We start from the raw sequence: 12802 nt of genomic DNA, 5'->3' as shown, positions 1-12802 counted from the left end.
AAAAAATTTTACCTTAACACAGAAAACATTTGCTATAATTCATTTTTTATTAAATACATATCTATGAACAAAAAAACTCACAATTTTATATGATAGTTCTAGACGCACAGATTAACAAAAAACAAAAAAGAACATATTCGTTAATGAACCAACGATTTATGAGATTGTGTCTGGGGATTAGAAGATTTTTTATTTTTTCCCATGTAAAATTGGGAGGAAACCTAACAGACGGAACTTACTCACGATCGTGTTAGTTTAGGGTTTGGGGCAAGAAGAGCAGAGAGAAGAAGCGAAGAAGAAACAATAAAGCCAAAGTATCAGCGAGAAACAAAAGGGGAGGCCTCTTAAGCGGGCAAAGACCTATTTTAAATCTTCAATTTATAGAAGATACTAAAGGGAAAATTGAACTTTGGAATTCCAGTTCAGAATTTAACAGTGAAGTTCGGTTGACTTTAGACCCCAGTAGAAGGAGCCTCCTCCTCCTGGCACCTGACCATTAGCCAGGCACTCTCTTCCTCTGGCTTGCAGCTTTGTTTTCTTCTCCCACAAGATGGGTCACATTTATCCTTTAGAGAAGTTCTTTGATTGGATTTACTAGTTTAGCGAATCTTCTTTAGAAGCCAGTTAATAGTGTTAGATATCGATGAAAACCTATTAATTCCAAAAAAACAGAAGGGAAATATATTTAAACATGTAAAAAAAAAAAAAAACACAATAGAGTTGTTAGATATTTTTTCTCCATTCTCGATATGTTAAATGGATTCATGGGATTCCCATTGGACTCAATGAGACTGACATATATAGTGTGGCACCATTTTGGGACTGTCCAAAGGGTCACATGTACCAAGATGTATAGAGGTCACATGGGGGCAAAATGCATACTTTATCATACCATTACAATGTTAGCAAGGACAAGCTACATAGTTGCTTTCATTTGATAAGGATACTCAAGTCATGTTTCAATAAACCATGTCATATTTTCCTGTTTCAAAATGAAAACTCAGCTGGAGAGTAGTAACATAATTCATCTATTTATCAGGGCTATGTAAAGCTGTTGTGTGTAGTTTGTGTGGGTCACTTTGCTGTGGGAGAGGTAAGAACATAGTTGAAAGAATAAAGAAAGAGGCAGGAACAGAGGAAAATAAAACAAATATAGCGACAAAGTACCCAAGAGGGGTTTAAGTCATGACTAAGGCTGTTTAAACTACGGGAAAACTCACTCAGTCATTCTGTTCTTCATTGTATGGCTCTTAGAAAGGAGTTGGGATTGGCAATGGGAGAGAGGAAGGTTGTTCAAAGAGAGATGTGCATGGGATTTGGGTAGCTATAACCCCTGCCAGGTTCATATCCAAGATTGCTTGGGGTTGATGCATGTGACACAGGCAGACATCCCCATAAGCGTCATTGGTCTTTAATCAGAAGAACTGAAAGGCTGCAGTCTCCATCTATATACAGATAGAGTGAAGGTGGTGTGGGAGCCTTGGAGTTTTTATAGGACGGAACAATTGAGGCTTAAAGGATGGAAGTGTCCCTCTCCTGGTTATTTCACTATAGAGCATCAAAGAATCATGTTTTTTGTTTTCCATCCTAGAGATTCCAAGGTTTATATCAGTCCAGGTCAATGTTCCAGTCCAGAAATTTAATTAAAACATCACTAACCTTATATACCATGACAATGAAACTATATTCATTAACCTGATGACAAAAATTGTTTGTAGATATATAATATTGACAATATAAAAGCCATTGTTACTATATCATCAGGATGTGGCCCAACACCTTACCTAAAGATATGATGTGAGTCCCCATCATAAGTATTGGCAATCTTTCTCTCCAGGTTCAAATTGAGGAGCTACCAGTTTTCTTTGGCCTTCATGTTTGCCATTGAGGAGATCAACAGGAACACTCATATCTTACCCAACACATCTCTAGGATTTGAGCTATATAATGTCAGAAACAATCACCTGGATATTCTGCGGGAAACTTTACTTTTCCTCATAGGAATGAGAATAAATATCCCCAATTACACATGTAGAAGGAGAACAAGCCTGCTGCTTTACTGACAGGAACATCATGGGAAACGTCCATGACAAATTGGGAGACTACTGAATCTTTACAAATATCCACAGGTGAGGTACATGGCTGTGAGGGAACAAGAAACTCATATTAAACTGGAGACATTTCAGGTGTTTTCAAATGTGAAGAAGTGAGGCTGTGACTTTCATCTATTGGAGAATAAATCAGGCATTTGTTTATATGTTCTTATATACTTTGCTTACGAGAGAGAAGAGAAAGAGGGTGGAGCTTATAGTCAGTGTTTAGAAAACTCTGTTTCTTTGTGACGAATTCTTCATAAATGTCTCCAGAGAAAGGATGGGAGTTTAAAATACCTATGAGCAGAAGTAAGTCTATACCAATCAAAAGTGTCACCTCAGGTTTAAGACTGTATTCTATGTCAATCTTTTCACTCTTGTTCCTATTTGGAAATTTCTTTAGATTACTTTTGGGCGATATGACACAATCCTAAAAGTGACAGAGGCCAGTTTTCTTCTCTCTACCAGACAGCACCCAGGGACATATTTCTGTCACATGGCTTTGTGATTTTGATGGTTCATTTTAGCTGGACCTGGGTGGGAGTGGTTCTCATAGATGACCACAATGCAGCTGAGATTTCTATCGAACTTGAGAGGAGAGATGGATAGGAAACAGAGTGTGTGTAGCTTTTTGAGAAATGATTCCATTCAACTGGATGTACTCTGACTTTAAATCCAGAACAATTGCATCCACAGATCCTGAAATCATCTGCAAATGTGGTTATCATTTATGATGTCACTAAAATCTTTAATGCTATAATAATATATATAAGTATACATTCAAGTGCTTGGAAAGTCTGGATCATAAAGTCACAATGGGATGTAACTACTGATGTTCTTTATTTCATATTTGATCCATTCCATGGTAGTCTCATTTTTGCACAACACCATGCTGAGATTTCTGATTTTAGGAAGTTTATCCAGACATACAAGCCTTCCAAATATCCGGGAGATCATATCCTTGCTCTTCTTTGGAACACATATTTCAATTGCTCTTTTTCTGGACCTGATTGTAAAAGTTTGGTTAACTGTCTCCCCAATGCTTCTTTGGAAATGTTGCCTGGAAATGCTTTGGAAATGGACATGAGTGAAGAGAGTTACAATGTATATAATTCTGTATATGCTGTGGCTCACAGTCTCCATGAGATGACTGTCAAACAAGTAGAAATCCACCATCATAGCAATCGGGCGGTAAATACCTACCCTTGGGAGGTTAATTTTCTCTTCCTGTATATTTTATACATAGCCCTGTGACATACTGAGGTTTCTAAAGAACACACTACATGATTGTATACAGTGGCAGGTTTTACACAAAAGTGCCTGAGAGACTGTATAAAATTCATCATCTAGAAGTCTTTGTGGACACATGTGTTATTGTTCATGTTGAATGGGTGGTGATAAGAATATTTAAATGTGTGTATCTCATCATCTACTTTGTGTTACAATTAACATAAGAATCTTGCTATCCTCTTTTGAAACCCCATTATTTTAAAGCATACTTCCGAACAGAAATAGGAGAATTAGATCCTAAAATGTCAAATGCTATTAGATCCTTAAAGTTTACATTCTGAATTTATGGTTATGATTCCTAACTGACCATTTTATTACATTTTGAACATGAACACCCCAATTTACAAACTGAAACTTTGAGTAGATTACTTAAATATTTGGATGTGGCTAGCACTTCAAGGTTTTGGAATTTGTGTGAATCAACATTCATGGAGTAAATATTTTTGTTTGTCTACTTGTTATTGTGTAAGCATGTGTGAATTCTTTCTTTTGAAATAATAGTCTAAAAACATGATATATTCAACTTTAGTCTTCATCCATTAAAATGTTGATAGCTTGGTATAGCTTCCAATTAATGTCAGGGATTTGGGACCTATACCTTCATTGGATTCTGTTGAGCCTTTCTGGGAATAAATTCATCATAAAGTTCTATATTTTTTCTAGGTACACCCTTATCTCAAGAATATCCATTTCAAAAATGGTGCCGAAAAACTTATAGTTTTGGATTCACAAAGGAAATTTCATGTAGACTATGATATTTTCAACCTCTGGAATTTTCCAGATGGTCTCAGACAAAAGATAAAAGTTGGAACATTTTCTCCAAATGCTCCACAGGGCCAAGAACTGTTTCTGTCTGACCATATGATACAGTGGGGTATAAGATTTGCAGAGGTGGGCTGGATCTTATCTCGTTGTTTTGATCCTTATGTCAATAGAGATTTGTTTGTGGATGTAAGATTGTTGGTTTCTTACTGAATGCTCATCTGCATGCCCAAAACTACTGTCATTTGAGAAAGTTTTTGTTGACTTATACAACATGTGATTGTTTTTCCATACTTTTATCTTTGGACACATTTTTCCAATAATAAATACAGTGTCTATTCATTGAATTTACATTCCTGTCCTCAAACCACTTGACATGAGTAGTAATTTGACTCCAAGATTAGGAAATATCAGGACACGATCATTTTGCTTTCATCGCCTGGAAATGCACTGTAGCATAGAGGGCACATGTACATGGGTTAATTACATATCTTCCTCATGAAAAAAGAAACAATTTGTCAAACAACCAAAAAAATATAGGCTGACATAACTTAAAAACATTTATTTATTGTTCACACTTGGTGTGAGCAGTTCATAATGATTCAGGCATTCATGGCAGGAGGCTGAGAAAGTGTGTCATGTTGTATCTCCAGTCAGAATGTAGGCAAATGTGAACACTCATTTTTCATACTTTTTCCATTTTTTTCCTGTCCTTAACTACATCCAATGAAATGGAATACCTAATTATCGAATATGTCTTCCCATTTCAAATACCTTAATGTAGATCATCTCTCAAAGAAAGTCACAGAGAGAAGTTTATATACTAACTCTGAGTCCTGTCTAGTAAACAAATGTGAATTAACCATGACCATTGGGAAACAATGATACTCTCACTCTAGCAGTCATGAAGTATACAACAAGAAGAGGAAGGCATTACAGTTGCCCATTGAAACATGTACTCAGTTAGCAAATTTCTTATTTTGCCCAACCTCTTATATTTTCACAATTGTTCAGATTTCTATTATCTCTAGACCATTATTTAAACACATTGATCTTCATGTATATATTATATTGAAATTAGAAGCATCAAAACAAGAATGTGCAAAGAATAATTATAAAAACTTGCCATCTCATTGTCCAATATTAAGAAAAAATATTTTTTTTTGTTTTAAAACTATACACTCCTGAGTATTTCCTTTTCACTATTTAATTCCCAGCTTCCTCACTCTGTGTGCAGTGAGAGCTGTGTTCCTGGATTCAGGAAATCACCCCAGGAGGGCAAGGCTGCCTGCTGCTATGATTGCACTCGTTGTCCAGACAATGAGATTTCCAATGAGACAGGTAAGTGTCAGTCTAACTGGCATATTCCCCACCTCTCCACCATGTTCTGCAATTTCTAATCTGAGAAGTTCTGTAAAGGCAAAGTAGAGATAAGTCCTGTGGTTTTTTTCACTTAGAAGTAAAAATAATGTGGTTCATTTTATCATCATTTTAAATGGTGCTCAGGCTGTTGAATCTCATACTTGATTCATATATTTGATCCACTGGAGCCATTGTTCCTTTCAGAGAACAAATTTACCAGTCACAGAATAGACTGCTTTATTTCACCATGGCATTTAAAACACACACACTCACACACACACACACACACACACACACACACACACACACGCACACACACACACGCATGCACAAACACACACATTATAAATACTGAATTTTCTTGCATTTCAAAGCATATTTAGCTCATGATTAGCACATATTTAAGGATTGGACCCTTATGCCACTCATTGCATAATTTCAGTCATGGTTCTAGGTTTATCAGATGTGATCAGAAAGATCATATTTGATTTAAATGTGGACATATTTTAATATGTCTTGTTTTAGATTCTTTTTCCTTTTGTTTTATCTGTGAGTGTTTTGCCTGCATAGATGTATGTGCATATGTACATGCTTAGTGCACATAAGTTAGAAGAGGTGTTCAGAACTCCTGGTGATGGAGGCATAGATAGCATTGATATTTCTGTGGGTGCTTGAAACTGAAGCTAGGTCCTCCTGCTGGGTGGTGGTGGTGGCGGTGGAGCACGCCTTTAATCCCAGCATTCGGGAGACAGAGGCAGGCAGATCTCTGTGAGTTCGAGGCCAGCCTGGGCTACCAAGTGAGTCCAGGAAAGTCACAAAGCTACACAGAGAAACCCTGTCTCGAAAAACAAAAACAAAAACAAAAAAAGAGTATTTGAACCCAGAACCTTTTATCTACTTTCGTATTTTGATTTCTAGTAAAATAACATTCAACATTCCCTTAAAGTGTATCTTTCTTCCTATTTTTCCTCCATCCCCATATGAGTATTAAAAATTCAAGGACCATAATGTCCATGGATTGGGATATGCTTCAGTAACTTAGATATTAAATCTAAAACGTGTTGTGGACCAGACTATAATAACCACTAGGGAAGTATGTCAATAACCTATTATGAGAATCTTTTATTGAACACAATTATTTTAAATCAATAGTTGCTATGTATCATGAATTTGAATCTAGATTTTTATAACTTTTCTGTGAATTTGATTAACATAAGCTAAAGGATGTAGTAAGTACTCATTGATTCATTGCATACAATTGTCTCTGTTTTTAAACAAGTTAATGGAAGCATTATTAAACCTAGAAGAGGTAAATTATAGGACAATGCCTCATGAAAACTATTTGAAATGGCCAATCATGACTTCTGTAATGATGCTATTGTCAATAAGCCATGCATAAATGCAAACCCTTGGTCTTTTAACAAGGTAGGACACTAAATTTGAAGAATCCTCTTTTCCAGGAATAGGTGGACAAAGTAGAGGAACTTTATGTCAGAATATATCCAAAGACAAGAAAATAGGCATGAGACAATTGAGAACACTGAATGTTCAAAGCACACACAAACACAATGTTGAATATGGAGAGGAAATTAATGAGGATTCTTCAGCATTAATGTCTAGTGAGAATTTTTCATATATTAATTGGAATACTTTGAGTAACAATGTTTTTCCTGAATACACAGATGTTTTAACTTTATTTCATAAAGATAGAAACTTACAAATTATTTGGTGGCTTTAATTTACCAATTTTAAACCATTCATAATGAGACAGAATATACAGATCATCAAAGACTTAATGTGCGTATAGGTACTCTGTGTACATTAGGGCCATGGTAAGTACATGAACATGCTAATTTTATTCATTGGAGAAAACTAAAAACATCAATATCAAATTCTAGATGTTTGTAGTTTAAGTAGATACTTTAAATTATTACAAGTAAGAAAGAATAATATACAACATAAATGCTAAATATTTCAAAATAATGAATCCAAAACCTCAAATCCTATAGAGTGAGGTATATCTATATTTTAAAAATCATATTTAAATCTTTATTTAATGTGTATCATGACTTATGTACCCTGTGCATTTACAAAATAATATGTGGAGTTGCACAGATGAATCATTCATCATTTGTTAGAAACCATTATAAATAAACACATGGAATATAGTAGAGACAAATTGCCTTGGGAGTGTGAGCACAACAGGAAGGCACATCTGGAAGAAACAAATAAAATGCTGGTAATGGAATAAAGGATGCTACAGACTCTAGCAAAAAGATGAATTCAATAGATTTTTAATTAGAATTTTCAACACGAATTAAAATGCAAATTTCACTTTGCAAAAATATCAAGTATTTTAATTGAAGTATGAAATGGAAATATTTTAATGAAAATATGTAATAAATAGATTGACATTTATATCTCTTGAATTCAAGGTAAAATGTACAAATTATAAATGATAAAGTATCACAGAACTTATTCCATGATCAACTAAGACTAAACCCAGAGTTTCATATCTATCTGTTCAACAGATATTTTCTCCTTGGGAATGATTAAACAGATCCACAAAGGGATTTTTTCCATCTTTCAAGAATCTGATAATTGTCATTCCCACAAGAATTATCAGAGAATGAAAAGTTTAAAGAATTCAATAAATTCAATGTAAATAGATAAGTTTTGATATTAGGACTGAGAAAAACATTAAAAGAAAGACATACCAAAGCATGTAATTTTTACTTAACTCACATGAAAAAGTCACACAAGGAAATACAGAAAGACATGATGATATGATCAAGTTAGGCTTATGTAATTTAATTCAATAGTTTATGGCAATATAAAAAATACAAATTATCACTTAATTGAAAATATATTTAAATATAACAATGAAAAGGACAGACTTGTCAGTATCGATGTGGAATTGCTGATTAGATATCATTTGGTAATCATCACTATTTAACACTTATTTACTTGAGTCTGAAACATGAAAAGGAAATGTGGGTAACTGCCAGAGAGCTAGTGCTTGGAAGTGGCTTGGGATCAAATGAGAACCTGTGCAGAGACTCACAATAAGTTTAATTCCTCAGTAGATATGGATCATTGTGTGAGCTGTCCAGAAAGTCAATATGCAAACACAGAGCAGAACAACTGCCTCCAGAAAGCAGTGACTTTTCTGTCTTATGAAGACCCTTTGGGGAAGGCACTCACCTACCTCGCCCTGGGCTTCTCTGCCCTAACAGCTGGTGTTCTTGGTATCTTTGTGAAGTACCACCACACTCCCATTGTCAAGGCCAACAATCAGACTCTCTCTTACATCCTGCTCATCACTCTGATCTTCTGTTTTCTTTGTCCATTGCTATTCATTGGCCATCCCAACACAGCCACCTGTATCCTGCAGCAATACACATTTGCAGTTTTATTCACAGTGGCTCACTCCACAGTCTTGGCCAAAACTGTTACTGTGGTTCTGGCTTTCAAGATCAAATTTCCAGGGAGACTGAAAAGGTGGATAATGATATCCAGGGCTACTAATCTTATCATTCCTGTCTGCACCCTCATCCAACTTGTGCTCTGTGGAATTTGGCTGAGCACCTCTCCTCCCTTTATTGACTCAGATGCTTACTCTGAACATGGACACATAATTATTCTATGCAACAAGGGCTCCACTATTGCCTTCCATTCTGTCCTGGCATACCTCTGCTCCATGGCACTTGGGAGCTACACTATGGCTTACCTGTCCAGGAACCTGCCTGACACATTCAATGAAGCCAAGTTCATCAGTTTCAGCATGTTGGTGTTCTTCAGCGTGTGGGTCACCTTCCTCCCTGTCTATTACAGCACCAAGGGGAAAATCACTGTGGCCATGGAAGTCTTCTCTATCTTGTCTTCCAGTGCAGGTCTCCTAGGTTGCATCTTTATCCCCAAGTGCCATATTATTTTGTTCAGACCACATAGAAATGTGCTTCATCATGTTAGGAACAAAGGACATTTTAAGGGAAAAGTCAATTTTGCGGCATAGTCCATGTTTTTCTTATTATAGAGAAGTCTTCCATCTTGTTTATCACCAAGGTTTCAGTTGTCACAGATAAAATAGTGATTTAAGATTTTATATGTATTGATTTCTTTTGATAGAATCCATCTTTATTCTCTCAATTCTAATATTATTTACAAATTTCTGTAAATTAGAAAGTTGAATTCATAAAAATTATTGTGCTCTCTATATTATATGAGAGATGATTGAGATGTGTATGTATTCTTCACCTCATCAACACAGTATAACATTATGTTTCACATTGTAACACCACATATATCATACATTTCCATGTATTTTTATGCCCTTGATAGGTTTCCTGGATTCATCAAGCTTACAGTTCATGTATGCTGCTTCTATGAAGAAAAGCACATATTAAAAAATTAATACACTTTTGACAGGAAGGAATTACTACCTTTTTTAATTACATAATGAGCCGTGTAGTGAGTAGAACACAGACCAATACATTTTTTAATTATAGGCTAATGTCAGATTTGAGTTAATCAAGTACTTACCCAAGAAGTCAAATTACATAAATTTTATGTTAAATACACAAACATTCTTCAACTCTCTGCTATAAATGGTTCTGTACAACCTGTCTTCACATCTAATTTGACACACATACCTAAAGATTTTCTGTACTCAGCCCTTCACAGTTCTTCATTTTTGATAAACTGCCCTATATTCTTTCAGCTGAAACTCTGTATTATGTGACTACTGTACATTTATGAGTACCCATTCCTCTACATTTTATCAACATGTCATAACTGATAAATAATTCTTTGGGAACAACATTTATGGCTCTTCTTATTTCTAGTCTAATGTATATTTATATAAACGTGAAAGACATCACATGCTGTATACCTTGTATCTTGTCATTTACCAGTAATCAGTCTTTTTATAGTTTCCATGTTGTAAAATTTCAAGAATAAAATGGAGGTTAAATTATGTGAATCACTATATTTAAGTTGCAAACAAACAGATTCCATCATTGAAAACTTGTTCATCAGGGTAACTTTTTTTTCTGAGACAGGGTTTCTGTGTGTAGTTTTGTGCCTTTCCTGTGACTCACTTGGTAGCCCAGGCTGGCCTCAAACTCACAGAGATTTTGGTTCTGCCTCACAAGTGCTGGGATTAAAGGCGTGTGCCACCACCGACTGGCCTCTTTTTTTTTGGAATGGGTAAATTTTCAAAATATATTTTCTTGTACAATATGTGGTGATCATGGATTGTAACCCAAGATCTTCCTTAAATGCACACACCCCCCACTTCCTGACCTCTTTTTCTCCATTTTGGAAACAAACTATGAAAAACATTCAACTAGAGTAAAACAAAACAAATAAAAACAATGAAAGAACAATCTAAAGTATATTCAATACATGTTAAACTTAATACACACACACACACACATTCTCACACTGGTGTCCGGCTTGCAAGTCATGGTAGTGCTGTAGTGTCATAGACATTCATGCAGCAACCAACCAACATCTGATTTGACTTAAGGTCCACACCATGAACTGGAAAACATACCTGACACTGTTTCATGACCATGCACCTGAAGTTAGACAGCAAAAGGACCCAGAATAATACCAAGTACTACAGTTCTACCAGAGGAATATAACAATAAAATGACTCCTAGTGACATTCTGATATATAACAGTGCCTTCCTTAATTATTATCAGAGAGGCTTCCTCCTGCAGCAGATGAGAGAAAATACAGAGTTCCACAGCCAGGCATTATGCTAAAAAGTGATAGACATTGTTGGGATTCTCAGCCCTAAACTGTGTGCCTCCCTCTAGTCCCTTGCTCAGGGCACATGGAACACTGTGGCATATGAGGCAGAAAGAATGTAGGCAGCAGAAGGAATACAGGACACTAAGAGAAAAAGCCATCGACATCAACAAGACAGATGCACATATGATCTAACAGAGATGAAAGCAACATCAACAGGGCCTGCTCTTGTCTGTCCCAGATGAGGTCCTTCAGCTAAAAGGGGAATGTACACATTCCTCTATTCCTAGCACAGTATCTATTTCTAATTACTAACCAATTATCAATGAAGTTTTAGTTTTCTCTATGAGAGTCTCACTGGTGAAACCAAAACTACTTCTAAGTATAGACTGTAAAACTAGCGTTAGATTGCCAACAGAAAACAAACTCAGTGGTATGGTGATGCTTTATTTGTATTAAAATATTATTTGTATGCCGGGGGTCAGAGCTATTAGCAAGCCAGAGGAAAGCAGGGCAGTGGTGGCGTACACCTGTAATCCCAGCACTTGGTAGGCAGAGCTAGGTAAGTCTCTGTGTGTTCAGGGATACAGCCAGTATTGGATACACATGCCTTTAATCTCAATACCAATCATAGAAAACCTGGAGGTCTTTACAGACAGGCCGTGACAAAGCCTGTGGTTGGGTTTACAACCAATAGAAGGCAGAACAGAAACACTATAAAAACACAGACACACAGGAAGTAGCTCTGGTTCAGAGAGGTAAGACTACCGCAGGGGGAAGGGTAAGGTTTTAGCTCTTACCTCTGACCTCTTGGCTTTCTTCTTTGCATTGGTTCTGTGTTTCTTATTTAATAAGACGGTTGGTTACATCTACCAAGGTCTATGAATAAATATATATAAATAATACATATGGTAATTTCTCATCTAACTTAATGGTCCTCATAAGAGCAATAGAGCACCTAAAAATTATAAACACCTGACATGGGAAACAAATTTCTGAGTAGTTGTCCAAGAATCTTCTAAAATACTAGAATTTATGTTCCTCCTGCTAGAAAGAACATTTGTTTTAGAAATAACACCCAGAGACCCTGAGTTAAAACTATTCTGAAAATCTCCCTAAAGTTTTGCTCCAGTATAAGAGAAGTTGTTATGTAAAGTTCAAAGGGAGAAATGGTAAGTAAGGAATTCTGATTGCAGAAGAAACAGTCTTCCCTAGGGAAGAACACACAGCTTTACAGAAAGAACTGGAGACAGGACACATTTAAAATGGAAGGATGTAAGTAGAATGAGGCAGAAGGGTACTCCAAGGATGTCTAAATGATTAGAAAATGGAGAGTAGAACCAATAAAATCCAACCTCCTGCATAAGTATTCTAAGTGAACCCATTATTTTATAAGATAATTAATATACAAATTAATGTGAACTCAGATGCAGTCTGACTCAAGGTCATTGTTCTGCATCCGAATTTCTATGATCTCACTCATATCAATGTCCATTTGTTCAAATTTCCACATTTTTCTCTCAAATAATGAAAATGC

The 12802-nt window shown here is 35.9% G+C and overlaps 1 pseudogene; it reads left to right on the top strand.

Moving 5' to 3' along the window:
* Nucleotides 1–1837: 1837 nt before the first annotated feature.
* LOC114689345 lies at nucleotides 1838–9522 on the top strand (annotated as a pseudogene).
* Nucleotides 9523–12802: the final 3280 nt, after the last annotated feature.

Source organism: Peromyscus leucopus, unplaced genomic scaffold (genome assembly GCF_004664715.2).
Source record: "Peromyscus leucopus breed LL Stock unplaced genomic scaffold, UCI_PerLeu_2.1 scaffold_1690, whole genome shotgun sequence".
Lineage (NCBI taxonomy): Eukaryota > Metazoa > Chordata > Mammalia > Rodentia > Cricetidae > Peromyscus > Peromyscus leucopus.
The sequence above is the reverse complement of the archived record's forward strand: the minus strand, read 5'-3'. Positions and strand labels throughout refer to the sequence as shown.